The following is a 20,000-nucleotide window of genomic DNA, read 5'->3' on the forward strand; positions in this document are numbered from 1 at the left end:
GCGTATCCAGTGTGGTGTGGCTGTAGATGAGCTCTGTGGTTTCTGTTAGAACTTTTCTACTTCTAACTACTGGTTCATAAATGAAAACGTTTGAAAATGGAATGCATCAACAGAACGGTGTTGGCAGTATAAAAATATCTACAGCACCTTGTATTCCCAGGTCGTCTCCCATCCATGTACTAACCAGGCCCAACACTACTTAGCTTCCAAGATCAGATGAGATTGGGCGTATCCAGTGTGGTGTTGCTGTAGATGAACTTTCTGGTTTCTGTTAGAACTTTTCTACTTCTAACTACTGGTTCATAAATGAATACGTTTTAAAATGGAATGCATCAACAGAACGGTGTTGGCAGTATAAAAATATCTACAGCACCTTGTATTCCCAGGTGGTCTCCCATCCAAGTACTAACCAGGCCCAACACTGCTTAGTTTCCAAGATCAGATGAGATTGGGCGTATCCAGTGTGGTGTGGCTGTAGATGAGCTTTGTGGTTTCTGTTAGAACTTTTCTACTTCTAACTACTGGTTCATAAATGAATACGTTTGAAAATGGAATGCATCAACAGAACGGTGTTGGCAGTATAAAAATATCTACAGCACTTTGTATTCCCAGGTGGTCTCCCATCCAAGTACTAACCAGGCCCAACACTGCTTAGCTTCCAAGATCAGATGAGATTGGGCGTATCCAGTGTGGTGTGGCTGTAGATGAGCTTTGTGGTTTCTGTTAGAACTTTTCTACTTCTAACTACTGGTTCATAAATGAATACGATTGAAAATGGAATGCATCAACAGAACGGTGTTGGCAGTATAAAAATATCTACAGCACCTTGTATTCCCAAGTGGTCTCCCATCCAAGTACTAACCAGGCCCAACACTGCTTAGCTTCCAAGATCAGATGAGATTGGGCGTATCCAGTGTGGTGTGGCTGTAGATGAGCTTTGTGGTTTCTGTTAGAACTTTTCTACTTCTAACTACTGGTTCATAAATGAATACGTTTGAAAATGGAATGCATCAACAGAACGGTGTTGGCAGTATAAAAATATCTACAGCACCTTGTATTCCCAGGTGGTCTCCCATCCAAGTACTAACCAGGCCCAACACTGCTTAGCTTCCAAGATCAGATGAGATTGGGCGTATCCAGTGTGGTGTGGCTGTAGATGAGCTCTGTGGTTTCTGTTTGAACTTTTCTACTTCTAACTACTGGTTCATAAATGAATACGATTGAAAATGGAATGCATCAACAGAACGGTGTTGGCAGTATAAAAATATCTACAGCACCTTGTATTCCCAGGTGGTCTCCCATCCAAGTACTAACCAGGCCCAACACTGCTTAGCTTCCAAGATCAGATGAGATTGGGCGTATCCAGTGTGGTGTGGCTGTAGATGAGCTTTGTGGTTTCTGTTAGAACTTTTCTACTTCTAACTACTGGTTCATAAATGAATACGATTGAAAATGGAATGCATCAACAGAACGGTGTTGGCAGTATAAAAATATCTACAGCACCTTGTATTCCCAGGTGGTCTCCCATCCAAGTAGTAACCAGGCCCAACACTGCTTAGCTTCCAAGATCAGATGAGATTGGGCGTATCCAGTGTGGTGTGGCTGTAGATGAGCTTTGTGGTTTCTGTTAGAACTTTTCTACTTCTAACTACTGGTTCATAAATGAATACGTTTGAAAATGGAATGCATCAACAGAACGGTGTTGGCAGTATAAAAATATCTACAGCACCTTGTATTCCCAGGTGGTCTCCCATCCAAGTACTAACCAGGCCGAACACTGCTTAGCTTCCAAGATCAGATGAGATTGGGCGTATCCAGTGTGGTGTGGCTGTAGATGAGCTTTGTGGTTTCTGTTTGAACTTTTCTACTTCTAACTACTGGTTCATAAATGAATACGTTTGAAAATGGAATGCATCAACAGAACGGTGTTGGTAGTATAAAAATATCTACAGCACCTTGTATTCCCAGGTGGTCTCCCATCCAAGTACTAACCAGGCCCAACACTGCTTAGCTTCCAAGATCAGATGAGATTGGGCGTATCCAGTGTGGTGTGGCTGTAGATGAGCTTTGTGGTTTCTGTTTGAACTTTTCTACTTCTAACTACTGGTTCATAAATGAATACGTTTGAAAATGGAATGCATCAACAGAACGGTGTTGGCAGTATAAAAATATCTACAGCACCTTGTATTCCCAGGTGGTCTCCCATCCAAGTACTAACCAGGCCCAACACTGCTTAGCTTCCAAGATCAGATGAGATTGGGCGTATCCAGTGTGGTGTTGCTGTAGATGAACTTTCTGGTTTCTGTTAGAACTTTTCTACTTCTAACTACTGGTTCATAAATGAATACGTTTGAAAATGGAATGCATCAACAGAACGGTGTTGGCAGTATAAAAATATCTACAGCACCTGTATTCCCAGGTGGTCTCCCATCCAAGTACTAACCAGGCACAACATTGCTTAGCTTCCAAGTTCAGATGAGATTGGGCGTATCCAGTGTGGTGTGGCTGTAGATGAGCTTTGTGGTTTCTGTTTGAATTTTTCTACTTCTAACTACTGGTTCATAAATGAATACATTTGAAAATTGAATGCATCAACAGAACGGTGTTGGCAGTATAAAAATATCTACAGCACCTTGTATTACCAGGTGGTCTCCCATCCAAGTACTAACCAGGCCCAACACTGCTTAGCTTCCAAGATCAGATGAGATTGGGCGTATCCAGTGTGGTGTGGCTGTAGATGAGCTTTGTGGTTTCTGTTAGAACTTTTCTACTTCTAACTACTGGTTCATAAATGAATACGTTTGAAAATGGAATGCATCAACAGAACGGTGTTGGCAGTATAAAAATATCTACAGCACCTTGTATTCCCAGGTGGTCTCCCATCCAAGTACTAACCAGGCCCAACACTGCTTAGCTTCCAAGATCAGATGAGATTGGGCGTATCCAGTGTGGTGTGGCTGTAGATAAGCTTTGAGGTTTCTGTTAGAACTTTTCTACTTCTAACTACTGGTTCATAAATGAATACGTTTGAAAATGGAATGCATCAACAGAACGGTGTTGGCAGTATAAAAATATCTACAGCACCTTGTATTCCCAGGTGGTCTCCCATCCAAGTACTAACCAGGCCCAATACTGCTTAGCTTCCAAGATCAGATGAGATTGGGCGTATCCAGTGTGGTGTGGCTGTAGATGAGCTTTATGGTTTCTGTTAGAACTTTTCTACTTCTAACTACTGGTTCATAAACGAATACGTTTGAAAATGGAACGCATCAACAGAACGGTGTTGGTAGTATAAAAATATCTACAGCACCTTGTATTCCCAGGTGGTCTCCCATCCAAGTACTAACCAGGCCCAACACTGCTTAGCTTCCAAGATCAGATGCGATTGGGCGTATCCAGTGTGGTGTGGCTGTAGATGAGCTCTGTGGTTTCTGTTAGAACTTTTCTACTTCTAACTACTGGTTCATAAATGAAAACGTTTGAAAATGGAATGCATCAACAGAACGGTGTTGGCAGTATAAAAATATCTACAGCACCTTGTATTCCCAGGTGGTCTCCCATCCAAGTACTAACCAGGCCCAACACTGCTTAGCTTCCAAGATCAGATGAGATTGGGCGTATCCAGTGTGGTGTTGCTGTAGATGAACTTTCTGGTTTCTGTTAGAACTTTTCTACTTCTAACTACTGGTTCATAAATGAATACGTTTTAAAATGGAATGCATCAACAGAACGGTGTTGGCAGTATAAAAATATCTACAGCACCTTGTATTCCCAGGTGGTCTCCCATCCAAGTACTAACCAGGCCCAACACTGCTTAGTTTCCAAGATCAGATGAGATTGGGCGTATCCAGTGTGGTGTGGCTGTAGATGAGCTTTGTGGTTTCTGTTAGAACTTTTCTACTTCTAACTACTGGTTCATAAATGAATACGTTTGAAAATGGAATGCATCAACAGAACGGTGTTGGCAGTATAAAAATATCTACAGCACTTTGTATTCCCAGGTGGTCTCCCATCCAAGTACTAACCAGGCCCAACACTGCTTAGCTTCCAAGATCAGATGAGATTGGGCGTATCCAGTGTGGTGTGGCTGTAGATGAGCTTTGTGGTTTCTGTTAGAACTTTTCTACTTCTAACTACTGGTTCATAAATGAATACGATTGAAAATGGAATGCATCAACAGAACGGTGTTGGCAGTATAAAAATATCTACAGCACCTTGTATTCCCAGGTGGTCTCCCATCCAAGTACTAACCAGGCCCAACACTGCTTAGCTTCCAAGATCAGATGAGATTGGGCGTATCCAGTGTGGTGTGGCTGTAGATGAGCTTAGTGGTTTCTGTTAGAACTTTTCTACTTCTAACTACTGGTTCATAAATGAAAAAGTTTTAAAATGGAATGCATCAACAGAACGGTGTTGGCAGTATAAAAATATCTACAGCACCTTGTATTCCCAGGTGGTCTCCCATCCAAGTACTAACCAGGCCGAACACTGCTTAGCTTCCAAGATCAGATGAGATTGGGCGTATCCAGTGTGGTGTGGCTGTAGATGAGCTTTGTGGTTTCTGTTTGAACTTTTCTACTTCTAACTACTGGTTCATAAATGAATACGTTTGAAAATGGAATGCATCAACAGAACGGTGTTGGCAGTATAAAAATATCTACAGCACCTTGTATTCCCAGGTGGTCTCCCATCCAAGTACTAACCAGGCCGAACACTGCTTAGCTTCCAAGATCAGATGAGATTGGGCGTATCCAGTGTGGTGTGGCTGTAGATGAGCTTTGTGGTTTCTGTTTGAACTTTTCTACTTCTAACTACTGGTTCATAAATGAATACGTTTGAAAATGGAATGCATCAACAGAACGGTGTTGGTAGTATAAAAATATCTACAGCACCTTGTATTCCCAGGTGGTCTCCCATCCAAGTACTAACCAGGCCCAACACTGCTTAGCTTCCAAGATCAGATGCGATTGGGCGTATCCAGTGTGGTGTGGCTGTAGATGAGCTCTGAGGTTTCTGTTAGAACTTTTCTACTTCTAACTACTGGTTCATAAATGAAAACGTTTGAAAATGGAATGCATCAACAGAACGGTGTTGGCAGTATAAAAATAGCTACAGCACCTTGTATTCCCAGGTGGTCTCCCATCCAAGTACTAACCAGGCCCAACACTGCTTAGCTTCCAAGATCAGATGAGATTGGGCGTATCCAGTGTGGTGTGGCTGTAGATGAGCTTTGTCGTTTCTGTTTGAACTTTTCTACTTCTAACTACTGGTTCATAAATGAATACATTTGAAAATTGAATGCATCAACAGAACGGTGTTGGCAGTATAAAAATATCTACAGCACCTTGTATTCCTAGGTGATCTCCCATCCAAGTACTAACCAGGCCCAACACTGCTTAGCTTCCAAGATCAGATGAGATTGGGCGTATCCAGTGTGGGGTGGCTGTGGATGAGCTTTGTGGTTTCTGTTTGAACTTTTCTACTTCTAACTACTGGTTCATAAATGAATACGTTTGAAAATGGAATGCATCAACAGAACGGTGTTGGCAGTATAAAAATAGCTACAGCACCTTGTATTCCCAGGTGGTCTCCCATCCAAGTACTAACCAGGCCCAACACTGCTTAGCTTCCAAGATCAGATGAGATTGGGCGTATCCAGTGTGGTGTGGCTGTAGATGAGCTTTGTCGTTTCTGTTTGAACTTTTCTACTTCTAACTACTGGTTCATAAATGAATACATTTGAAAATTGAATGCATCAACAGAACGGTGTTGGCAGTATAAAAATATCTACAGCACCTTGTATTCCTAGGTGATCTCCCATCCAAGTACTAACCAGGCCCAACACTGCTTAGCTTCCAAGATCAGATGAGATTGGGCGTATCCAGTGTGGTGTTGCTGTAGATGAACTTTCTGGTTTCTGTTAGAACTTTTCTACTTCTAACTACTGGTTCATAAATGAATACGTTTGAAAATGGAATGCATCAACAGAACGGTGTTGGTAGAATAAAAATATCTACAGCACCTTGTATTCCCAGGTGATCTCCCATCCAAGTACTAACCAGGCCCAACACTGCTTAGCTTCCAAGATCAGATGAGATTGGGCGTATCCAGTGTGGTGTGGCTGTAGATGAGCTTTGTGGTTTTTGTTAGAACTTTTCTACTTCTAACTACTGGTTCATAAATTAATACGTTTGAAAATGGAATGCATCAACAGAACGGTGTTGGCAGTATAAAAATATCTACAGCACCTTGTATTCCCAGGTGGTCTCTCATCCAAGTACTAACCAGGCCCAACACTGCTTAGCTTCCAAGATCAGATGAGATTGGTCGTATCCAGTGTGGTGTGGCTGTAGATGAGCTTTGTGGTTTCTGTTAGAACTTTTCTACTTCTAACTACTGGTTCATAAATGAATACGTTTGAAAATGGAATGCATCAACAGAACGGTGTTGGCAGTATAAAAATATCTACAGCACCTTGTATTCCCAGGTGGTCTCCCATCCAAGTACTAACCAAGCCCAACACTGCTTAGCTTCCAAGATCAGATGAGATTGGGCGTATCCAGTGTGGTGTGGCTGTAGATGAGCTTTGTGGTTTCTGTTAGAACTTTTCTACTTCTAACTACAGGTTCATAAATGAATACGTTTGAAAATGGAATGCATCAACAGAACGGTGTTGGCAGTATAAAAATATCTACAGCACCTTGTATTACCAGGTGGTCTCCCATCCAAGTACTAACCAGGCCCAACATTGCTTAGCTTCCAAGATCAGATGAGATTGGGCGTATCCAGTGCGGTGTGGCTGTAGATGAGCTTTGTGGTTTCTGTTAGAACTTTTCTACTTCTAACTACTGGTTCATAAATGAATACGTTTGAAAATGGAATGCATCAACAGAACGGTGTTGGCAGTATAAAAATATCTACAGCACCTTGTATTCCCAGGTGGTCTCCCATCCAAGTACTAACCAGGCCCAACACTGCTTAGCTTCCAAGATCTGATGAGATTGGGCGTATCCAGTGCGGTGTGGCTGTAGATGAGCTTTGTGGTTTCTGTTAGAACTTTTCTACTTCTAACTACTGGTTCATAAATGAATACGTTTGAAAATGGAATGCATCAACAGAACGGTGTTGGCAGTATAAAAATATCTACAGCACCTTGTATTCCCAGGTGGTCTCCCATCCAAGTACTAACCAGGCCCAACACTGCTTAGCTTCCAAGATCAGATGAGATTGGGCGTATCCAGTGTGGTGTGGCTGTAGATGAGCTTTGTGGTTTCTGTTTGAACTTTTCTACTTCTAACTACTGGTTCATAAATGAATACGTTTGAAAATGGAATGCATCAACAGAACGGTGTTGGTAGTATAAAAATATCTACAGCACCTTGTATTCCCAGGTGGTCTCCCATCCAAGTACTAACCAGGCCCAACACTGCTTAGCTTCCAAGATCAGATGCGATTGGGCGTATCCAGTGTGGTGTGGCTGTAGATGAGCTCTGTGGTTTCTGTTAGAACTTTTCTACTTCTAACTACTGGTTCATAAATGAAAACGTTTGAAAATGGAATGCATCAACAGAACGGTGTTGGCAGTATAAAAATATCTACAGCACCTTGTATTCCCAGGTGGTCTCCCATCCAAGTACTAACCAGGCCCAACACTGCTTAGCTTCCAAGATCAGATGAGATTGGGCGTATCCAGTGTGGTGTTGCTGTAGATGAACTTTCTGGTTTCTGTTAGAACTTTTCTACTTCTAACTACTGGTTCATAAATGAATACGTTTTAAAATGGAATGCATCAACAGAACGGTGTTGGCAGTATAAAAATATCTACAGCACCTTGTATTCCCAGGTGGTCTCCCATCCAAGTACTAACCAGGCCCAACACTGCTTAGTTTCCAAGATCAGATGAGATTGGGCGTATCCAGTGTGGTGTGGCTGTAGATGAGCTTTGTGGTTTCTGTTAGAACTTTTCTACTTCTAACTACTGGTTCATAAATGAATACGTTTGAAAATGGAATGCATCAACAGAACGGTGTTGGCAGTATAAAAATATCTACAGCACCTTGTATTCCCAGGTGGTCTCCCATCCAAGTACTAACCAGGCCCAACACTGCTTAGCTTCCAAGATCAGATGAGATTGGGCGTATCCAGTGTGGTGTGGCTGTAGATGAGCTTTGTGGTTTCTGTTAGAACTTTTCTACTTCTAACTACTGGTTCATAAATGAATACGATTGAAAATGGAATGCATCAACAGAACGGTGTTGGCAGTATAAAAATATCTACAGCACCTTGTATTCCCAGGTGGTCTCCCATCCAAGTACTAACCAGGCCGAACACTGCTTAGCTTCCAAGATCAGATGAGATTGGGCGTATCCAGTGTGGTGTGGCTGTAGATGAGCTCTGTGGTTTCTGTTAGAACTTTTCTACTTCTAACTACTGGTTCATAAATGAAAACGTTTGAAAATGGAATGCATCAACAGAACGGTGTTGGCAGTATAAAAATATCTACAGCACCTTGTATTCCCAGGTGGTCTCCCATCCAAGTACTAACCAGGCCCAACACTGCTTAGCTTCCAAGATCAGATGAGATTGGGCGTATCCAGTGTGGTGTGGCTGTAGATGAGCTTTGTGGTTTCTGTTAGAACTTTTCTACTTCTAACTACTGGTTCATAAATGAATACGATTGAAAATGGAATGCATCAACAGAACGGTGTTGGCAGTATAAAAATATCTACAGCACCTTGTATTCCCAGGTGGTCTCCCATCCAAGTACTAACCAGGCCCAACACTGCTTAGCTTCCAAGATCAGATGAGATTGGGCGTATCCAGTGTGGTGTGGCTGTAGATGAGCTTAGTGGTTTCTGTTAGAACTTTTCTACTTCTAACTACTGGTTCATAAATGAAAAAGTTTTAAAATGGAATGCATCAACAGAACGGTGTTGGCAGTATAAAAATAGCTACAGCACCTTGTATTCCCAGGTGGTCTCCCATCCAAGTACTAACCAGGCCCAACACTGCTTAGCTTCCAAGATCAGATGAGATTGGGCGTATCCAGTGTGGTGTGGCTGTAGATGAGCTTTGTGGTTTCTGTTTGAACTTTTCTACTTCTAACTACTGGTTCATAAATGAATACGTTTGAAAATGGAATGCATCAACAGAACGGTGTTGGCAGTATAAAAATATCTACAGCACCTTGTATTCCCAGGTGGTCTCCCATCCAAGTACTAACCAGGCCCAACACTGCTTAGCTTCCAAGATCAGATGAGATTGGGCGTATCCAGCGTGGTGTGGCTGTAGATGAGCTTTGTGGTTTCTGTTAGAACTTTTCTACTTCTAACTACTGGTTCATAAATGAATACGTTTGAAAATGGAATGCATCAACAGAACGGTGTTGGCAGTATAAAAATATCTACAGCACCTTGTATTCCCAGGTGGTCTCCCATCCAAGTACTAACCAGGCCGAACACTGCTTAGCTTCCAAGATCAGATGAGATTGGGCGTATCCAGTGTGGTGTGGCTGTAGATGAGCTTTGTGGTTTCTGTTTGAACTTTTCTACTTCTAACTACTGGTTCATAAATGAATACGTTTGAAAATGGAATGCATCAACAGAACGGTGTTGGTAGTATAAAAATATCTACAGCACCTTGTATTCCCAGGTGGTCTCCCATCCAAGTACTAACCAGGCCCAACACTGCTTAGCTTCCAAGATCAGATGAGATTGGGCGTATCCAGTGTGGTGTGGCTGTAGATGAGCTTTGTGGTTTCTGTTTGAACTTTTCTACTTCTAACTACTGGTTCATAAATGAATATGTTTGAAAATGGAATGCATCAACAGAACGGTGTTGGCAGTATAAAAATATCTACAGCACCTTGTATTCCCAGGTGGTCTCCCATCCAAGTACTAACCAGGCCCAACACTGCTTAGCTTCCAAGATCAGATGAGATTGGGCGTATCCAGTGTGGTGTTGCTGTAGATGAACTTTCTGGTTTCTGTTAGAACTTTTCTACTTCTAACTACTGGTTCATAAATGAATACGTTTGAAAATGGAATGCATCAACAGAACGGTGTTGGCAGTATAAAAATATCTACAGCACCTGTATTCCCAGGTGGTCTCCCATCCAAGTACTAACCAGGCACAACACTGCTTAGCTTCCAAGATCAGATGAGATTGGGCGTATCCAATGTGGTGTGGCTGTAGATGAGCTTTGTGGTTTCTGTTTGAATTTTTCTACTTCTAACTACTGGTTCATAAATGAATACATTTGAAAATTGAATGCATCAACAGAACGGTGTTGGCAGTATAAAAATATCTACAGCACCTTGTATTACCAGGTGGTCTCCCATCCAAGTACTAACCAGGCCCAACACTGCTTAGCTTCCAAGATCAGATGAGATTGGGCGTATCAAGTGTGGTGTGGCTGTAGATGAGCTTTGTGGTTTCTGTTAGAACTTTTCTACTTCTAACTACTGGTTCATAAATGAATACGTTTGAAAATGGAATGCATCAACAGAACGGTGTTGGCAGTATAAAAATATCTACAGCACCTTGTATTCCCAGGTGGTCTCCCATCCAAGTACTAACCAGGCCCAACACTGCTTAGCTTCCAAGATCAGATGAGATTGGGCGTATCCAGTGTGGTGTGGCTGTAGATAAGCTTTGTGGTTTCTGTTAGAACTTTTCTACTTCTAACTACTGGTTCATAAATGAATACGTTTGAAAATGGAATGCATCAACAGAACGGTGTTGGCAGTATAAAAATATCTACAGCACCTTGTATTCCCAGGTGGTCTCCCATCCAAGTACTAACCAAGCCCAATACTGCTTAGCTTCCAAGATCAGATGAGATTGGGCGTATCCAGTGTGGTGTGGCTGTAGATGAGCTTTATGGTTTCTGTTAGAACTTTTCTACTTCTAACTACTGGTTCATAAACGAATACGTTTGAAAATGGAACGCATCAACAGAACGGTGTTGGTAGTATAAAAATATCTACAGCACCTTGTATTCCCAGGTGGTCTCCCATCCAAGTACTAACCAGGCCCAACACTGCTTAGCTTCCAAGATCAGATGCGATTGGGCGTATCCAGTGTGGTGTGGCTGTAGATGAGCTCTGTGGTTTCTGTTAGAACTTTTCTACTTCTAACTACTGGTTCATAAATGAAAACGTTTGAAAATGGAATGCATCAACAGAACGGTGTTGGCAGTATAAAAATATCTACAGCACCTTGTATTCCCAGGTGGTCTCCCATCCAAGTACTAACCAGGCCCAACACTGCTTAGCTTCCAAGATCAGATGAGATTGGGCGTATCCAGTGTGGTGTTGCTGTAGATTAACTTTCTGGTTTCTGTTAGAACTTTTCTACTTCTAACTACTGGTTCATAAATGAATACGTTTTAAAATGGAATGCATCAACAGAACGGTGTTGGCAGTATAAAAATATCTACAGCACCTTGTATTCCCAGGTGGTCTCCCATCCAAGTACTAACCAGGCCCAACACTGCTTAGTTTCCAAGATCAGATGAGATTGGGCGTATCCAGTGTGGTGTGGCTGTAGATGAGCTTTGTGGTTTCTGTTAGAACTTTTCTACTTCTAACTACTGGTTCATAAATGAATACGTTTGAAAATGGAATGCATCAACAGAACGGTGTTGGCAGTATAAAAATATCTACAGCACTTTGTATTCCCAGGTGGTCTCCCATCCAAGTACTAACCAGGCCCAACACTGCTTAGCTTCCAAGATCAGATGAGATTGGGCGTATCCAGTGTGGTGTGGCTGTAGATGAGCTTTGTGGTTTCTGTTAGAACTTTTCTACTTCTAACTACTGGTTCATAAATGAATACGATTGAAAATGGAATGCATCAACAGAACGGTGTTGGCAGTATAAAAATATCTACAGCACCTTGTATTCCCAGGTGGTCTCCCATCCAAGTACTAACCAGGCCCAACACTGCTTAGCTTCCAAGATCAGATGAGATTGGGCGTATCCAGTGTGGTGTGGCTGTAGATGAGCTTAGGGGTTTCTGTTAGAACTTTTCTACTTCTAACTACTGGTTCATAAATGAAAAAGTTTTAAAATGGAATGCATCAACAGAACGGTGTTGGCAGTATAAAAATATCTACAGCACCTTGTATTCCCAGGTGGTCTCCCATCCAAGTACTAACCAGGCCGAACACTGCTTAGCTTCCAAGATCAGATGAGATTGGGCGTATCCAGTGTGGTGTAGCTGTAGATGAGCTTTGTGGTTTCTGTTTGAACTTTTCTACTTCTAACTACTGGTTCATAAATGAATACGTTTGAAAATGGAATGCATCAACAGAACGGTGTTGGCAGTATAAAAATATCTACAGCACCTTGTATTCCCAGGTGGTCTCCCATCCAAGTACTAACCAGGCCGAACACTGCTTAGCTTCCAAGATCAGATGAGATTGGGCGTATCCAGTGTGGTGTGGCTGTAGATGAGCTTTGTGGTTTCTGTTTGAACTTTTCTACTTCTAACTACTGGTTCATAAATGAATACGTTTGAAAATGGAATGCATCAACAGAACGGTGTTGGTAGTATAAAAATATCTACAGCACCTTGTATTCCCAGGTGGTCTCCCATCCAAGTACTAACCAGGCCCAACACTGCTTAGCTTCCAAGATCAGATGCGATTGGGCGTATCCAGTGTGGTGTGGCTGTAGATGAGCTCTGAGGTTTCTGTTAGAACTTTTCTACTTCTAACTACTGGTTCATAAATGAAAACGTTTGAAAATGGAATGCATCAACAGAACGGTGTTGGCAGTATAAAAATATCTACAGCACCTTGTATTCCCAGGTGGTCTCCCATCCAAGTACTAACCAGGCCCAACACTGCTTAGCTTCCAAGATCAGATGAGATTGGACGTATCCAGTGTGGTGTGGCTGTAGATGAGCTTTGTGGTTTCTGTTAGAACTTTTCTACTTCTAACTACTGGTTCATAAATGAATACGTTTGAAAATGGAATGCATCAACAGAACGGTGTTGGCAGTATAAAAATATCTACAGCACCTTGTATTCCCAGGTGGTCTCCCATCCAAGTACTAACCAGGCCGAACACTGCTTAGCTTCCAAGATCAGATGAGATTGGGCGTATCCAGTGTGGTGTGGCTGTAGATGAGCTTTGTGGTTTCTGTTTGAACTTTTCTACTTCTAACTACTGGTTCATAAATGAATACGTTTGAAAATGGAATGCATCAACAGAACGGTGTTGGTAGTATAAAAATATCTACAGCACCTTGTATTCCCAGGTGGTCTCCCATCCAAGTACTAACCAGGCCCAACACTGCTTAGCTTCCAAGATCAGATGAGATTGGGCGTATCCAGTGTGGTGTGGCTGTAGATGAGCTTTGTGGTTTCTGTTTGAACTCTTCTACTTCTAACTACTGGTTCATAAATGAATACGTTTGAAAATGGAATGCATCAACAGAACGGTGTTGGCAGTATAAAAATATCTACAGCACCTTGTATTCCCAGGTGGTCTCCCATCCAAGTACTAACCAGGCCCAACACTGCTTAGCTTCCAAGATCAGATGAGATTGGGCGTATCCAGTGTGGTGTGGCTGTAGATGAGCTTTGTGGTTTCTGTTAGAACTTTTCTACTTCTAACTACTGGTTCATAAATGAATACGTTTGAAAATGGAATGCATCAACAGAATGGTGTTGGCAGTATAAAAATATCTACAGCACCTTGTATTCCCAGGTGGTCTCCCATCCAAGTACTAACCAGGCCCAACACTGCTTAGCTTCCAAGATCAGATGAGATTGGGCGTATCCAGTGTGGTGTGGCTGTAGATGAGCTTTGTGGTTTCTGTTTGAACTATTCTACTTCTAACTACTGGTTCATAAATGAATACGTTTGAAAATGGAATGCATCAACAGAACGGTGTTGGTAGTATAAAAATATCTACAGCACTTTGTATTCCCAGGTGGTCTCCCATCCAAGTACTAACCAGGCCCATCACTGCTTAGCTTCCAAGATCAGATGAAATTGGGCGTATCCAGTGTGGTGTGGCTGTAGATGAGCTTTGTGGTTTATGTTAGAACTTTTCTACTTCTAACTACTGGTTCATAAATGAATACATTTGAAAATGGAATGCATCAACAGAACGGTGTTGGCAGTATAAAATTATCTACAGCACCTTGTATTCCCAGGTGGTCTCCCATCCAAGTACTAACCAGGCCCAACACTGCTTAGCTTCCATGATCAGATGAGATTGGGCGTATCCAGTGTGGTGTGGCTGTAGATGAGCTTTATGGTTTCTGTTAGAACTTTTCTACTTCTAACTACTGGTTCATAAATGAATACGTTTGAAAATGGAATGCATCAACAGAACGGTGTTGGCAGTATAAAAATATCTACAGCACCTTGTATTCCCAGGTGGTTTCCCATCCAAGTACTAACCAGGCCCAACACTGCTTAGCTTCCAAGATCAGATGAGATTGGGCGTATCAAGTGTGGTGTGGCTGTAGATGAGCTTTGTGGTTTCTGTTAGAACTTTTCTACTTCTAACTACTGGTTCATAAATGAATACGTTTGAAAATGGAATGCATCAACAGAACGGTGTTGGCAGTATAAAAATATCTACAGCACCTTGTATTCCCAGGTGGTCTCCCATCCAAGTACTAACCAGGCCCAACACTGCTTAGCTTCCAAGATCAGATGAGATTGGGCGTATCCAGTGTGGTGTGGCTGTAGATAAGCTTTGTGGTTTCTGTTAGAACTTTTCTACTTCTAACTACTGGTTCATAAATGAATACGTTTGAAAATGGAATGCATCAACAGAACGGTGTTGGCAGTATAAAAATATCTACAGCACCTTGTATTCCCAGGTGGTCTCCCATCCAAGTACTAACCAAGCCCAATACTGCTTAGCTTCCAAGATCAGATGAGATTGGGCGTATCCAGTGTGGTGTGGCTGTAGATGAGCTTTATGGTTTCTGTTAGAACTTTTCTACTTCTAACTACTGGTTCATAAACGAATACGTTTGAAAATGGAACGCATCAACAGAACGGTGTTGGTAGTATAAAAATATCTACAGCACCTTGTATTCCCAGGTGGTCTCCCATCCAAGTACTAACCAGGCCCAACACTGCTTAGCTTCCAAGATCAGATGCGATTGGGCGTATCCAGTGTGGTGTGGCTGTAGATGAGCTCTGTGGTTTCTGTTAGAACTTTTCTACTTCTAACTACTGGTTCATAAATGAAAACGTTTGAAAATGGAATGCATCAACAGAACGGTGTTGGCAGTATAAAAATATCTACAGCACCTTGTATTCCCAGGTGGTCTCCCATCCAAGTACTAACCAGGCCCAACACTGCTTAGCTTCCAAGATCAGATGAGATTGGGCGTATCCAGTGTGGTGTTGCTGTAGATTAACTTTCTGGTTTCTGTTAGAACTTTTCTACTTCTAACTACTGGTTCATAAATGAATACGTTTTAAAATGGAATGCATCAACAGAACGGTGTTGGCAGTATAAAAATATCTACAGCACCTTGTATTCCCAGGTGGTCTCCCATCCAAGTACTAACCAGGCCCAACACTGCTTAGTTTCCAAGATCAGATGAGATTGGGCGTATCCAGTGTGGTGTGGCTGTAGATGAGCTTTGTGGTTTCTGTTAGAACTTTTCTACTTCTAACTACTGGTTCATAAATGAATACGTTTGAAAATGGAATGCATCAACAGAACGGTGTTGGCAGTATAAAAATATCTACAGCACTTTGTATTCCCAGGTGGTCTCCCATCCAAGTACTAACCAGGCCCAACACTGCTTAGCTTCCAAGATCAGATGAGATTGGGCGTATCCAGTGTGGTGTGGCTGTAGATGAGCTTTGTGGTTTCTGTTAGAACTTTTCTACTTCTAACTACTGGTTCATAAATGAATACGATTGAAAATGGAATGCATCAACAGAACGGTGTTGGCAGTATAAAAATATCTACAGCACCTTGTATTCCCAGGTGGTCTCCCATCCAAGTACTAACCAGGCCCAACACTGCTTAGCTTCCAAGATCAGATGAGATTGGGCGTATCCAGTGTGGTGTGGCTGTAGATGAGCTTAGGGGTTTCTGTTAGAACTTTTCTACTTCTAACTACTGGTTCATAAATGAAAAAGTTTTAAAATGGAATGCATCAACAGAACGGTGTTGGCAGTATAAAAATATCTACAGCACCTTGTATTCCCAGGTGGTCTCCCATCCAAGTACTAACCAGGCCGAACACTGCTTAGCTTCCAAGATCAGATGAGATTGGGCGTATCCAGTGTGGTGTGGCTGTAGATGAGCTTTGTGGTTTCTGTTTGAACTTTTCTACTTCTAACTACTGGTTCATAAATGAATACGTTTGAAAATGGAATGCATCAACAGAACGGTGTTGGCAGTATAAAAATATCTACAGCACCTTGTATTCCCAGGTGGTCTCCCATCCAAGTACTAACCAGGCCGAACACTGCTTAGCTTCCAAGATCAGATGAGATTGGGCGTATCCAGTGTGGTGTGGCTGTAGATGAGCTTTGTGGTTTCTGTTTGAACTTTTCTACTTCTAACTACTGGTTCATAAATGAATACGTTTGAAAATGGAATGCATCAACAGAACGGTGTTGGTAGTATAAAAATATCTACAGCACCTTGTATTCCCAGGTGGTCTCCCATCCAAGTACTAACCAGGCCCAACACTGCTTAGCTTCCAAGATCAGATGCGATTGGGCGTATCCAGTGTGGTGTGGCTGTAGATGAGCTCTGAGGTTTCTGTTAGAACTTTTCTACTTCTAACTACTGGTTCATAAATGAAAACGTTTGAAAATGGAATGCATCAACAGAACGGTGTTGGCAGTATAAAAATATCTACAGCACCTTGTATTCCCAGGTGGTCTCCCATCCAAGTACTAACCAGGCCCAACACTGCTTAGCTTCCAAGATCAGATGAGATTGGACGTATCCAGTGTGGTGTGGCTGTAGATGAGCTTTGTGGTTTCTGTTAGAACTTTTCTACTTCTAACTACTGGTTCATAAATGAATACGTTTGAAAATGGAATGCATCAACAGAACGGTGTTGGCAGTATAAAAATATCTACAGCACCTTGTATTCCCAGGTGGTCTCCCATCCAAGTACTAACCAGGCCGAACACTGCTTAGCTTCCAAGATCAGATGAGATTGGGCGTATCCAGTGTGGTGTGGCTGTAGATGAGCTTTGTGGTTTCTGTTTGAACTTTTCTACTTCTAACTACTGGTTCATAAATGAATACGTTTGAAAATGGAATGCATCAACAGAACGGTGTTGGCAGTATAAAAATATCTACAGCACCTTGTATTCCCAGGTGGTTTCCCATCCAAGTACTAACCAGGCACAACTCTGCTTAGCTTCCAAGATCAGATGAGATTGGGCGTATCCAGTGTGGTGTGGCTGTAGATGAGCTTTGTGGTTTCTGTTAGAACTTTTCTACTTCTAACTACTGGTTCATAAATGAATATGTTTGAAAATGGAATGCATCAACAGAACGGTGTTGGCAGTATAAAAATATCTATAGCACCTTGTATTCCCAGGTGGTCTCCCATCCAAGTACTAACCAGGCCCAACACTGCTTAGCTTCCAAGATCAGATGAGATTGGGCGTATCCAGTGTGGTGTTGCTGTAGATGAACTTTCTGGTTTCTGTTAGAACTTTTCTACTTCTAACTACTGGTTCATAAATGAATACGTTTTAAAATGGAATGCATCAACAGAACGGTGTTGGCAGTATAAAAATATCTACAGCACCTTGTATTCCCAGGTGGTCTCCCATCCAAGTACTAACCAGGCCCAACACTGCTTAGTTTCCAAGATCAGATGAGATTGGGCGTATCCAGTGTGGTGTGGCTGTAGATGAGCTTAGTGGTTTCTGTTAGAACTTTTCTACTTCTAACTACTGGTTCATAAATGAATACATTTTAAAATGGAATGCATCAACAGAACGGTGTTGGCAGTATAAAAATAGCTACAGCACCTTGTATTCCTAGGTGGTCTCCCATCCAAGTACTAACCAGGCCCAACACTGCTTAGCTTCCAAGATCAGATGAGATTGGGCGTATCCAGTGTGGTGTGGCTGTAGATGAGCTTTGTCGTTTCTGTTTGAACTTTTCTACTTCTAACTACTGGTTCATAAATGAATACATTTGAAAATTGAATGCATCAACAGAACGGTGTTGGCAGTATAAAAATATCTACAGCACCTTGTATTCCTAGGTGATCTCCCATCCAAGTACTAACCAGGCCCAACACTGCTTAGCTTCCAAGATCAGATGAGATTGGGCATATCCAGTGTGGTGTGGCTGTAGATGAGCTTTGTGGTTTCTGTTAGAACTTTTCTACTTCTAACTACTGGTTCATAAATGAAAACGTTTGAAAATGGAATGCATCAACAGAACGGTGTTGGCAGTATAAAAATATCTACAGCACCATGTATTCCCAGGTGGTCTCCCATCCAAGTACTAACCAGGCCCAACACTGCTTAGTTTCCAAGATCAGATGAGATTGGGCATATCCAGTGTGGTGTGGCTGTAGATGAGCTTTGTGGTTTCTGTTAGGACTTTTCTACTTCTAACTACTGGTTCATAAATGAATACGTTTGAAAATGGAATGCATCAACAGAACGGTGTTGGCAGTATAAAAATATCTACAGCACCTTGTATTCCCAGGTGGTCTCCCATCCAAGTACTAACCAGGCCCAACACTGCTTAGCTTCCAAGATCAGATGAGATTGGGCGTATCCAGTGTGGTGTGGCTGTAGATGAGCTTGGTGGTTTCTGTTAGAACTTTTCTACTTCTAACTACTGGTTCATAAATGAATACGTTTGAAAATGGAATGCATCAACAGAACGGTGTTGGCAGTATAAAAATATCTACAGCACCTTGTATTCCCAGGTGGTCTCCCATCCAAGTACTAACCAGGCCCAACACTGCTTAGCTTCCAAGATCAGATGAGATTGGGCGTATCCAGTGTGGTGTGGCTGTAGATGAGCTTAGTGGTTTCTGTTAGAACTTTTCTACTTCTAACTACTGGTTCATAAATGAATACATTTTAAAATGGAATGCATCAACAGAACGGTGTTGGCAGTATAAAAATAGCTACAGCACCTTGTATTCCCAGGTGGTCTCCCATCCAAGTACTAACCAAGCCCAACACTGCTTAGCTTCCAAGATCAGATGAGATTGGGCGTATCCAGTGTGGTGTGGCTGTAGATGAGCTTTGTGGTTTCTGTTTGAACTTTTCTACTTCTAACTACTGGTTCATAAATGAATACGTTTGAAAATGGAATGCATCAACAGAACGGTGTTGGCAGTATAAAAATATCTACAGCACCTTGTATTCCCAGGTGGTCTCCCATCCAAGTACTGACCAAGCCCAACACTGCTTAGCTTCCAAGATCAGATGAGATTGGGCGTATCCAGTGTGGTGTGGCTGTAGATGAGCTTTGTGGTTTCTGTTAGAACTTTTCTACTTCTAACTACTGGTTCATAAATGAATACGTTTGAAAATGGAATGCATCAACAGAACGGTGTTGGCAGTATATAAATATCTACAGCACCTTGTATTCCCAGGTGGTCTCCCATCCAAGTACTAACCAGGCCGAACACTGCTTAGCTTCCAAGATCAGATGAGATTGGGCGTATCCAGTGTGGTGTGGCTGTAGATGAGCTTTGTGGTTTCTGTTTGAACTTTTCTACTTCTAACTACTGGTTCATAAATGAATACGTTTGAAAATGGAATGCATCAACAGAACGGTGTTGGTAGTATAAAAATATCTACAGCACCTTGTATTCCCAGGTGGTCTCCCATCCAAGTACTAACCAGGCCCAACACTGCTTAGCTTCCAAGATCAGATGCGATTGGGCGTATCCAGTGTGGTGTGGCTGTAGATGAGCTCTGTGGTTTCTGTTAGAACTTTTCTACTTCTAACTACTGGTTCATAAATGAAAACGTTTGAAAATGGAATGCATCAACAGA

General features: G+C 42.0%; 83 non-coding genes and 6 pseudogenes across 83 annotated transcripts in view; all 89 read right to left on the reverse strand.

Moving 5' to 3' along the window:
- LOC135058830 (5S ribosomal RNA) overlaps window positions 1-28 on the reverse strand; it is a 119-nt gene extending 91 nt beyond the window's left edge. Inside the window, exon 1 of the ribosomal RNA XR_010245254.1 lies at window positions 1-28. This exon is cut by the window's left edge and continues 91 nt beyond it. This is a non-coding gene — a ribosomal RNA (5S ribosomal RNA).
- Window positions 29-135: 107 nt separating this feature from the next.
- On the reverse strand, window positions 136-254 carry LOC134893071 (5S ribosomal RNA; annotated as a pseudogene).
- A 107-nt stretch (window positions 255-361) lies between these two features.
- LOC135064878 (5S ribosomal RNA) lies at window positions 362-480 on the reverse strand. Its single transcript, XR_010251175.1, has one exon. It is a non-coding gene; the product is annotated as a 5S ribosomal RNA (ribosomal RNA).
- Window positions 481-587: 107 nt separating this feature from the next.
- Window positions 588-706, reverse strand: LOC135065048 (5S ribosomal RNA). Its single transcript, XR_010251340.1, has one exon. It is a non-coding gene; the product is annotated as a 5S ribosomal RNA (ribosomal RNA).
- Window positions 707-813: 107 nt separating this feature from the next.
- On the reverse strand, window positions 814-932 carry LOC134901218 (5S ribosomal RNA). Its single transcript, XR_010174709.1, has one exon. It is a non-coding gene; the product is annotated as a 5S ribosomal RNA (ribosomal RNA).
- Window positions 933-1,039: 107 nt separating this feature from the next.
- On the reverse strand, window positions 1,040-1,158 carry LOC134898752 (5S ribosomal RNA). Its single transcript, XR_010172442.1, has one exon. It is a non-coding gene; the product is annotated as a 5S ribosomal RNA (ribosomal RNA).
- Window positions 1,159-1,265: 107 nt separating this feature from the next.
- LOC134898763 (5S ribosomal RNA) lies at window positions 1,266-1,384 on the reverse strand. Its single transcript, XR_010172453.1, has one exon. It is a non-coding gene; the product is annotated as a 5S ribosomal RNA (ribosomal RNA).
- A 107-nt stretch (window positions 1,385-1,491) lies between these two features.
- Window positions 1,492-1,610, reverse strand: LOC135064172 (5S ribosomal RNA). Its single transcript, XR_010250484.1, has one exon. It is a non-coding gene; the product is annotated as a 5S ribosomal RNA (ribosomal RNA).
- Window positions 1,611-1,717: 107 nt separating this feature from the next.
- On the reverse strand, window positions 1,718-1,836 carry LOC135068840 (5S ribosomal RNA). Its single transcript, XR_010255031.1, has one exon. It is a non-coding gene; the product is annotated as a 5S ribosomal RNA (ribosomal RNA).
- Window positions 1,837-1,943: 107 nt separating this feature from the next.
- LOC134898775 (5S ribosomal RNA) lies at window positions 1,944-2,062 on the reverse strand. Its single transcript, XR_010172465.1, has one exon. It is a non-coding gene; the product is annotated as a 5S ribosomal RNA (ribosomal RNA).
- A 107-nt stretch (window positions 2,063-2,169) lies between these two features.
- On the reverse strand, window positions 2,170-2,288 carry LOC135060062 (5S ribosomal RNA). Its single transcript, XR_010246452.1, has one exon. It is a non-coding gene; the product is annotated as a 5S ribosomal RNA (ribosomal RNA).
- Window positions 2,289-2,395: 107 nt separating this feature from the next.
- Window positions 2,396-2,513, reverse strand: LOC135068923 (5S ribosomal RNA). The gene has a single exon (XR_010255114.1). It is a non-coding gene; the product is annotated as a 5S ribosomal RNA (ribosomal RNA).
- Window positions 2,514-2,620: 107 nt separating this feature from the next.
- LOC135067452 (5S ribosomal RNA) lies at window positions 2,621-2,739 on the reverse strand. The gene has a single exon (XR_010253665.1). It is a non-coding gene; the product is annotated as a 5S ribosomal RNA (ribosomal RNA).
- Window positions 2,740-2,846: 107 nt separating this feature from the next.
- Window positions 2,847-2,965, reverse strand: LOC134898786 (5S ribosomal RNA). Its single transcript, XR_010172476.1, has one exon. It is a non-coding gene; the product is annotated as a 5S ribosomal RNA (ribosomal RNA).
- A 107-nt stretch (window positions 2,966-3,072) lies between these two features.
- Window positions 3,073-3,191, reverse strand: LOC135063869 (5S ribosomal RNA). The gene has a single exon (XR_010250190.1). It is a non-coding gene; the product is annotated as a 5S ribosomal RNA (ribosomal RNA).
- A 107-nt stretch (window positions 3,192-3,298) lies between these two features.
- LOC135058831 (5S ribosomal RNA) lies at window positions 3,299-3,417 on the reverse strand. The gene has a single exon (XR_010245255.1). It is a non-coding gene; the product is annotated as a 5S ribosomal RNA (ribosomal RNA).
- A 107-nt stretch (window positions 3,418-3,524) lies between these two features.
- LOC135060063 (5S ribosomal RNA) lies at window positions 3,525-3,643 on the reverse strand. Its single transcript, XR_010246453.1, has one exon. It is a non-coding gene; the product is annotated as a 5S ribosomal RNA (ribosomal RNA).
- A 107-nt stretch (window positions 3,644-3,750) lies between these two features.
- LOC135064879 (5S ribosomal RNA) lies at window positions 3,751-3,869 on the reverse strand. The gene has a single exon (XR_010251176.1). It is a non-coding gene; the product is annotated as a 5S ribosomal RNA (ribosomal RNA).
- Window positions 3,870-3,976: 107 nt separating this feature from the next.
- On the reverse strand, window positions 3,977-4,095 carry LOC135065049 (5S ribosomal RNA). Its single transcript, XR_010251341.1, has one exon. It is a non-coding gene; the product is annotated as a 5S ribosomal RNA (ribosomal RNA).
- Window positions 4,096-4,202: 107 nt separating this feature from the next.
- Window positions 4,203-4,321, reverse strand: LOC134898797 (5S ribosomal RNA). The gene has a single exon (XR_010172488.1). It is a non-coding gene; the product is annotated as a 5S ribosomal RNA (ribosomal RNA).
- Window positions 4,322-4,428: 107 nt separating this feature from the next.
- LOC135068841 (5S ribosomal RNA) lies at window positions 4,429-4,547 on the reverse strand. The gene has a single exon (XR_010255032.1). It is a non-coding gene; the product is annotated as a 5S ribosomal RNA (ribosomal RNA).
- Window positions 4,548-4,654: 107 nt separating this feature from the next.
- LOC135068842 (5S ribosomal RNA) lies at window positions 4,655-4,773 on the reverse strand. Its single transcript, XR_010255033.1, has one exon. It is a non-coding gene; the product is annotated as a 5S ribosomal RNA (ribosomal RNA).
- A 107-nt stretch (window positions 4,774-4,880) lies between these two features.
- Window positions 4,881-4,999, reverse strand: LOC135058832 (5S ribosomal RNA). The gene has a single exon (XR_010245256.1). It is a non-coding gene; the product is annotated as a 5S ribosomal RNA (ribosomal RNA).
- A 107-nt stretch (window positions 5,000-5,106) lies between these two features.
- Window positions 5,107-5,225, reverse strand: LOC135060593 (5S ribosomal RNA). The gene has a single exon (XR_010246986.1). It is a non-coding gene; the product is annotated as a 5S ribosomal RNA (ribosomal RNA).
- A 107-nt stretch (window positions 5,226-5,332) lies between these two features.
- On the reverse strand, window positions 5,333-5,451 carry LOC134891169 (5S ribosomal RNA; annotated as a pseudogene).
- A 107-nt stretch (window positions 5,452-5,558) lies between these two features.
- LOC135060594 (5S ribosomal RNA) lies at window positions 5,559-5,677 on the reverse strand. The gene has a single exon (XR_010246987.1). It is a non-coding gene; the product is annotated as a 5S ribosomal RNA (ribosomal RNA).
- Window positions 5,678-5,784: 107 nt separating this feature from the next.
- LOC134884817 (5S ribosomal RNA) lies at window positions 5,785-5,903 on the reverse strand. The gene has a single exon (XR_010168949.1). It is a non-coding gene; the product is annotated as a 5S ribosomal RNA (ribosomal RNA).
- Window positions 5,904-6,010: 107 nt separating this feature from the next.
- On the reverse strand, window positions 6,011-6,129 carry LOC135061560 (5S ribosomal RNA). The gene has a single exon (XR_010247938.1). It is a non-coding gene; the product is annotated as a 5S ribosomal RNA (ribosomal RNA).
- A 107-nt stretch (window positions 6,130-6,236) lies between these two features.
- LOC134887272 (5S ribosomal RNA) lies at window positions 6,237-6,355 on the reverse strand (annotated as a pseudogene).
- Window positions 6,356-6,462: 107 nt separating this feature from the next.
- LOC134902199 (5S ribosomal RNA) lies at window positions 6,463-6,581 on the reverse strand. Its single transcript, XR_010175670.1, has one exon. It is a non-coding gene; the product is annotated as a 5S ribosomal RNA (ribosomal RNA).
- Window positions 6,582-6,688: 107 nt separating this feature from the next.
- Window positions 6,689-6,807, reverse strand: LOC134887570 (5S ribosomal RNA; annotated as a pseudogene).
- A 107-nt stretch (window positions 6,808-6,914) lies between these two features.
- Window positions 6,915-7,033, reverse strand: LOC134900681 (5S ribosomal RNA). The gene has a single exon (XR_010174190.1). It is a non-coding gene; the product is annotated as a 5S ribosomal RNA (ribosomal RNA).
- A 107-nt stretch (window positions 7,034-7,140) lies between these two features.
- LOC134898808 (5S ribosomal RNA) lies at window positions 7,141-7,259 on the reverse strand. Its single transcript, XR_010172499.1, has one exon. It is a non-coding gene; the product is annotated as a 5S ribosomal RNA (ribosomal RNA).
- Window positions 7,260-7,366: 107 nt separating this feature from the next.
- LOC135058833 (5S ribosomal RNA) lies at window positions 7,367-7,485 on the reverse strand. Its single transcript, XR_010245257.1, has one exon. It is a non-coding gene; the product is annotated as a 5S ribosomal RNA (ribosomal RNA).
- Window positions 7,486-7,592: 107 nt separating this feature from the next.
- On the reverse strand, window positions 7,593-7,711 carry LOC135060064 (5S ribosomal RNA). Its single transcript, XR_010246454.1, has one exon. It is a non-coding gene; the product is annotated as a 5S ribosomal RNA (ribosomal RNA).
- A 107-nt stretch (window positions 7,712-7,818) lies between these two features.
- Window positions 7,819-7,937, reverse strand: LOC135064880 (5S ribosomal RNA). The gene has a single exon (XR_010251177.1). It is a non-coding gene; the product is annotated as a 5S ribosomal RNA (ribosomal RNA).
- Window positions 7,938-8,044: 107 nt separating this feature from the next.
- Window positions 8,045-8,163, reverse strand: LOC134898821 (5S ribosomal RNA). Its single transcript, XR_010172511.1, has one exon. It is a non-coding gene; the product is annotated as a 5S ribosomal RNA (ribosomal RNA).
- Window positions 8,164-8,270: 107 nt separating this feature from the next.
- On the reverse strand, window positions 8,271-8,389 carry LOC135068843 (5S ribosomal RNA). Its single transcript, XR_010255034.1, has one exon. It is a non-coding gene; the product is annotated as a 5S ribosomal RNA (ribosomal RNA).
- A 107-nt stretch (window positions 8,390-8,496) lies between these two features.
- Window positions 8,497-8,615, reverse strand: LOC134898833 (5S ribosomal RNA). The gene has a single exon (XR_010172523.1). It is a non-coding gene; the product is annotated as a 5S ribosomal RNA (ribosomal RNA).
- Window positions 8,616-8,722: 107 nt separating this feature from the next.
- On the reverse strand, window positions 8,723-8,841 carry LOC134898844 (5S ribosomal RNA). Its single transcript, XR_010172534.1, has one exon. It is a non-coding gene; the product is annotated as a 5S ribosomal RNA (ribosomal RNA).
- Window positions 8,842-8,948: 107 nt separating this feature from the next.
- Window positions 8,949-9,067, reverse strand: LOC135060595 (5S ribosomal RNA). Its single transcript, XR_010246988.1, has one exon. It is a non-coding gene; the product is annotated as a 5S ribosomal RNA (ribosomal RNA).
- Window positions 9,068-9,174: 107 nt separating this feature from the next.
- On the reverse strand, window positions 9,175-9,293 carry LOC134901961 (5S ribosomal RNA). The gene has a single exon (XR_010175436.1). It is a non-coding gene; the product is annotated as a 5S ribosomal RNA (ribosomal RNA).
- Window positions 9,294-9,400: 107 nt separating this feature from the next.
- Window positions 9,401-9,519, reverse strand: LOC135068844 (5S ribosomal RNA). Its single transcript, XR_010255035.1, has one exon. It is a non-coding gene; the product is annotated as a 5S ribosomal RNA (ribosomal RNA).
- A 107-nt stretch (window positions 9,520-9,626) lies between these two features.
- On the reverse strand, window positions 9,627-9,745 carry LOC134898857 (5S ribosomal RNA). The gene has a single exon (XR_010172546.1). It is a non-coding gene; the product is annotated as a 5S ribosomal RNA (ribosomal RNA).
- A 107-nt stretch (window positions 9,746-9,852) lies between these two features.
- On the reverse strand, window positions 9,853-9,971 carry LOC135060066 (5S ribosomal RNA). The gene has a single exon (XR_010246456.1). It is a non-coding gene; the product is annotated as a 5S ribosomal RNA (ribosomal RNA).
- Window positions 9,972-10,078: 107 nt separating this feature from the next.
- Window positions 10,079-10,196, reverse strand: LOC135067558 (5S ribosomal RNA). Its single transcript, XR_010253770.1, has one exon. It is a non-coding gene; the product is annotated as a 5S ribosomal RNA (ribosomal RNA).
- Window positions 10,197-10,303: 107 nt separating this feature from the next.
- On the reverse strand, window positions 10,304-10,422 carry LOC134884448 (5S ribosomal RNA). The gene has a single exon (XR_010168595.1). It is a non-coding gene; the product is annotated as a 5S ribosomal RNA (ribosomal RNA).
- Window positions 10,423-10,529: 107 nt separating this feature from the next.
- Window positions 10,530-10,648, reverse strand: LOC134898869 (5S ribosomal RNA). Its single transcript, XR_010172557.1, has one exon. It is a non-coding gene; the product is annotated as a 5S ribosomal RNA (ribosomal RNA).
- Window positions 10,649-10,755: 107 nt separating this feature from the next.
- Window positions 10,756-10,874, reverse strand: LOC135067840 (5S ribosomal RNA). Its single transcript, XR_010254049.1, has one exon. It is a non-coding gene; the product is annotated as a 5S ribosomal RNA (ribosomal RNA).
- A 107-nt stretch (window positions 10,875-10,981) lies between these two features.
- Window positions 10,982-11,100, reverse strand: LOC135058835 (5S ribosomal RNA). Its single transcript, XR_010245259.1, has one exon. It is a non-coding gene; the product is annotated as a 5S ribosomal RNA (ribosomal RNA).
- A 107-nt stretch (window positions 11,101-11,207) lies between these two features.
- Window positions 11,208-11,326, reverse strand: LOC135060067 (5S ribosomal RNA). Its single transcript, XR_010246457.1, has one exon. It is a non-coding gene; the product is annotated as a 5S ribosomal RNA (ribosomal RNA).
- Window positions 11,327-11,433: 107 nt separating this feature from the next.
- LOC135064881 (5S ribosomal RNA) lies at window positions 11,434-11,552 on the reverse strand. The gene has a single exon (XR_010251178.1). It is a non-coding gene; the product is annotated as a 5S ribosomal RNA (ribosomal RNA).
- A 107-nt stretch (window positions 11,553-11,659) lies between these two features.
- On the reverse strand, window positions 11,660-11,778 carry LOC135065051 (5S ribosomal RNA). The gene has a single exon (XR_010251343.1). It is a non-coding gene; the product is annotated as a 5S ribosomal RNA (ribosomal RNA).
- A 107-nt stretch (window positions 11,779-11,885) lies between these two features.
- LOC134898880 (5S ribosomal RNA) lies at window positions 11,886-12,004 on the reverse strand. The gene has a single exon (XR_010172568.1). It is a non-coding gene; the product is annotated as a 5S ribosomal RNA (ribosomal RNA).
- Window positions 12,005-12,111: 107 nt separating this feature from the next.
- Window positions 12,112-12,230, reverse strand: LOC134885146 (5S ribosomal RNA). Its single transcript, XR_010169269.1, has one exon. It is a non-coding gene; the product is annotated as a 5S ribosomal RNA (ribosomal RNA).
- A 107-nt stretch (window positions 12,231-12,337) lies between these two features.
- LOC135068845 (5S ribosomal RNA) lies at window positions 12,338-12,456 on the reverse strand. The gene has a single exon (XR_010255036.1). It is a non-coding gene; the product is annotated as a 5S ribosomal RNA (ribosomal RNA).
- A 107-nt stretch (window positions 12,457-12,563) lies between these two features.
- LOC135058836 (5S ribosomal RNA) lies at window positions 12,564-12,682 on the reverse strand. The gene has a single exon (XR_010245260.1). It is a non-coding gene; the product is annotated as a 5S ribosomal RNA (ribosomal RNA).
- Window positions 12,683-12,789: 107 nt separating this feature from the next.
- On the reverse strand, window positions 12,790-12,908 carry LOC135062306 (5S ribosomal RNA). The gene has a single exon (XR_010248659.1). It is a non-coding gene; the product is annotated as a 5S ribosomal RNA (ribosomal RNA).
- A 107-nt stretch (window positions 12,909-13,015) lies between these two features.
- On the reverse strand, window positions 13,016-13,134 carry LOC135068846 (5S ribosomal RNA). Its single transcript, XR_010255037.1, has one exon. It is a non-coding gene; the product is annotated as a 5S ribosomal RNA (ribosomal RNA).
- Window positions 13,135-13,241: 107 nt separating this feature from the next.
- LOC134898892 (5S ribosomal RNA) lies at window positions 13,242-13,360 on the reverse strand. The gene has a single exon (XR_010172580.1). It is a non-coding gene; the product is annotated as a 5S ribosomal RNA (ribosomal RNA).
- A 107-nt stretch (window positions 13,361-13,467) lies between these two features.
- Window positions 13,468-13,586, reverse strand: LOC134898904 (5S ribosomal RNA). The gene has a single exon (XR_010172593.1). It is a non-coding gene; the product is annotated as a 5S ribosomal RNA (ribosomal RNA).
- A 107-nt stretch (window positions 13,587-13,693) lies between these two features.
- Window positions 13,694-13,812, reverse strand: LOC134898916 (5S ribosomal RNA). The gene has a single exon (XR_010172605.1). It is a non-coding gene; the product is annotated as a 5S ribosomal RNA (ribosomal RNA).
- Window positions 13,813-13,919: 107 nt separating this feature from the next.
- On the reverse strand, window positions 13,920-14,038 carry LOC134886899 (5S ribosomal RNA; annotated as a pseudogene).
- Window positions 14,039-14,145: 107 nt separating this feature from the next.
- Window positions 14,146-14,264, reverse strand: LOC135067722 (5S ribosomal RNA). Its single transcript, XR_010253933.1, has one exon. It is a non-coding gene; the product is annotated as a 5S ribosomal RNA (ribosomal RNA).
- Window positions 14,265-14,371: 107 nt separating this feature from the next.
- Window positions 14,372-14,490, reverse strand: LOC135063774 (5S ribosomal RNA). Its single transcript, XR_010250097.1, has one exon. It is a non-coding gene; the product is annotated as a 5S ribosomal RNA (ribosomal RNA).
- Window positions 14,491-14,597: 107 nt separating this feature from the next.
- Window positions 14,598-14,716, reverse strand: LOC134898928 (5S ribosomal RNA). The gene has a single exon (XR_010172617.1). It is a non-coding gene; the product is annotated as a 5S ribosomal RNA (ribosomal RNA).
- Window positions 14,717-14,823: 107 nt separating this feature from the next.
- On the reverse strand, window positions 14,824-14,942 carry LOC135067841 (5S ribosomal RNA). The gene has a single exon (XR_010254050.1). It is a non-coding gene; the product is annotated as a 5S ribosomal RNA (ribosomal RNA).
- Window positions 14,943-15,049: 107 nt separating this feature from the next.
- Window positions 15,050-15,168, reverse strand: LOC135058837 (5S ribosomal RNA). The gene has a single exon (XR_010245261.1). It is a non-coding gene; the product is annotated as a 5S ribosomal RNA (ribosomal RNA).
- Window positions 15,169-15,275: 107 nt separating this feature from the next.
- LOC135060068 (5S ribosomal RNA) lies at window positions 15,276-15,394 on the reverse strand. Its single transcript, XR_010246458.1, has one exon. It is a non-coding gene; the product is annotated as a 5S ribosomal RNA (ribosomal RNA).
- Window positions 15,395-15,501: 107 nt separating this feature from the next.
- On the reverse strand, window positions 15,502-15,620 carry LOC135064882 (5S ribosomal RNA). The gene has a single exon (XR_010251179.1). It is a non-coding gene; the product is annotated as a 5S ribosomal RNA (ribosomal RNA).
- Window positions 15,621-15,727: 107 nt separating this feature from the next.
- Window positions 15,728-15,846, reverse strand: LOC135065052 (5S ribosomal RNA). The gene has a single exon (XR_010251344.1). It is a non-coding gene; the product is annotated as a 5S ribosomal RNA (ribosomal RNA).
- Window positions 15,847-15,953: 107 nt separating this feature from the next.
- Window positions 15,954-16,072, reverse strand: LOC134898940 (5S ribosomal RNA). The gene has a single exon (XR_010172628.1). It is a non-coding gene; the product is annotated as a 5S ribosomal RNA (ribosomal RNA).
- A 107-nt stretch (window positions 16,073-16,179) lies between these two features.
- On the reverse strand, window positions 16,180-16,298 carry LOC135068847 (5S ribosomal RNA). The gene has a single exon (XR_010255038.1). It is a non-coding gene; the product is annotated as a 5S ribosomal RNA (ribosomal RNA).
- Window positions 16,299-16,405: 107 nt separating this feature from the next.
- LOC135068849 (5S ribosomal RNA) lies at window positions 16,406-16,524 on the reverse strand. Its single transcript, XR_010255040.1, has one exon. It is a non-coding gene; the product is annotated as a 5S ribosomal RNA (ribosomal RNA).
- A 107-nt stretch (window positions 16,525-16,631) lies between these two features.
- On the reverse strand, window positions 16,632-16,750 carry LOC135058838 (5S ribosomal RNA). The gene has a single exon (XR_010245262.1). It is a non-coding gene; the product is annotated as a 5S ribosomal RNA (ribosomal RNA).
- A 107-nt stretch (window positions 16,751-16,857) lies between these two features.
- On the reverse strand, window positions 16,858-16,976 carry LOC135062307 (5S ribosomal RNA). Its single transcript, XR_010248660.1, has one exon. It is a non-coding gene; the product is annotated as a 5S ribosomal RNA (ribosomal RNA).
- A 107-nt stretch (window positions 16,977-17,083) lies between these two features.
- On the reverse strand, window positions 17,084-17,202 carry LOC135068850 (5S ribosomal RNA). The gene has a single exon (XR_010255041.1). It is a non-coding gene; the product is annotated as a 5S ribosomal RNA (ribosomal RNA).
- Window positions 17,203-17,309: 107 nt separating this feature from the next.
- Window positions 17,310-17,428, reverse strand: LOC134889007 (5S ribosomal RNA; annotated as a pseudogene).
- Window positions 17,429-17,535: 107 nt separating this feature from the next.
- LOC135068581 (5S ribosomal RNA) lies at window positions 17,536-17,654 on the reverse strand. Its single transcript, XR_010254776.1, has one exon. It is a non-coding gene; the product is annotated as a 5S ribosomal RNA (ribosomal RNA).
- A 107-nt stretch (window positions 17,655-17,761) lies between these two features.
- LOC135064883 (5S ribosomal RNA) lies at window positions 17,762-17,880 on the reverse strand. Its single transcript, XR_010251180.1, has one exon. It is a non-coding gene; the product is annotated as a 5S ribosomal RNA (ribosomal RNA).
- Window positions 17,881-17,987: 107 nt separating this feature from the next.
- On the reverse strand, window positions 17,988-18,106 carry LOC135066175 (5S ribosomal RNA). Its single transcript, XR_010252430.1, has one exon. It is a non-coding gene; the product is annotated as a 5S ribosomal RNA (ribosomal RNA).
- Window positions 18,107-18,213: 107 nt separating this feature from the next.
- LOC134884396 (5S ribosomal RNA) lies at window positions 18,214-18,332 on the reverse strand. Its single transcript, XR_010168545.1, has one exon. It is a non-coding gene; the product is annotated as a 5S ribosomal RNA (ribosomal RNA).
- A 107-nt stretch (window positions 18,333-18,439) lies between these two features.
- Window positions 18,440-18,558, reverse strand: LOC135058633 (5S ribosomal RNA). The gene has a single exon (XR_010245059.1). It is a non-coding gene; the product is annotated as a 5S ribosomal RNA (ribosomal RNA).
- A 107-nt stretch (window positions 18,559-18,665) lies between these two features.
- On the reverse strand, window positions 18,666-18,784 carry LOC134898951 (5S ribosomal RNA). Its single transcript, XR_010172639.1, has one exon. It is a non-coding gene; the product is annotated as a 5S ribosomal RNA (ribosomal RNA).
- Window positions 18,785-18,891: 107 nt separating this feature from the next.
- Window positions 18,892-19,010, reverse strand: LOC134898962 (5S ribosomal RNA). The gene has a single exon (XR_010172650.1). It is a non-coding gene; the product is annotated as a 5S ribosomal RNA (ribosomal RNA).
- A 107-nt stretch (window positions 19,011-19,117) lies between these two features.
- On the reverse strand, window positions 19,118-19,236 carry LOC135064089 (5S ribosomal RNA). Its single transcript, XR_010250405.1, has one exon. It is a non-coding gene; the product is annotated as a 5S ribosomal RNA (ribosomal RNA).
- Window positions 19,237-19,343: 107 nt separating this feature from the next.
- On the reverse strand, window positions 19,344-19,462 carry LOC135062897 (5S ribosomal RNA). Its single transcript, XR_010249240.1, has one exon. It is a non-coding gene; the product is annotated as a 5S ribosomal RNA (ribosomal RNA).
- A 107-nt stretch (window positions 19,463-19,569) lies between these two features.
- LOC135068851 (5S ribosomal RNA) lies at window positions 19,570-19,688 on the reverse strand. The gene has a single exon (XR_010255042.1). It is a non-coding gene; the product is annotated as a 5S ribosomal RNA (ribosomal RNA).
- Window positions 19,689-19,795: 107 nt separating this feature from the next.
- On the reverse strand, window positions 19,796-19,914 carry LOC135058839 (5S ribosomal RNA). Its single transcript, XR_010245263.1, has one exon. It is a non-coding gene; the product is annotated as a 5S ribosomal RNA (ribosomal RNA).
- Between the last annotated feature and the right edge of the window lie 86 nt (window positions 19,915-20,000).

The sequence above is a fragment of the Pseudophryne corroboree genome, chromosome 3 (assembly GCF_028390025.1).
Source record: "Pseudophryne corroboree isolate aPseCor3 chromosome 3, aPseCor3.hap2, whole genome shotgun sequence".
In the NCBI taxonomy this organism is placed as follows: domain Eukaryota; kingdom Metazoa; phylum Chordata; class Amphibia; order Anura; family Myobatrachidae; genus Pseudophryne; species Pseudophryne corroboree.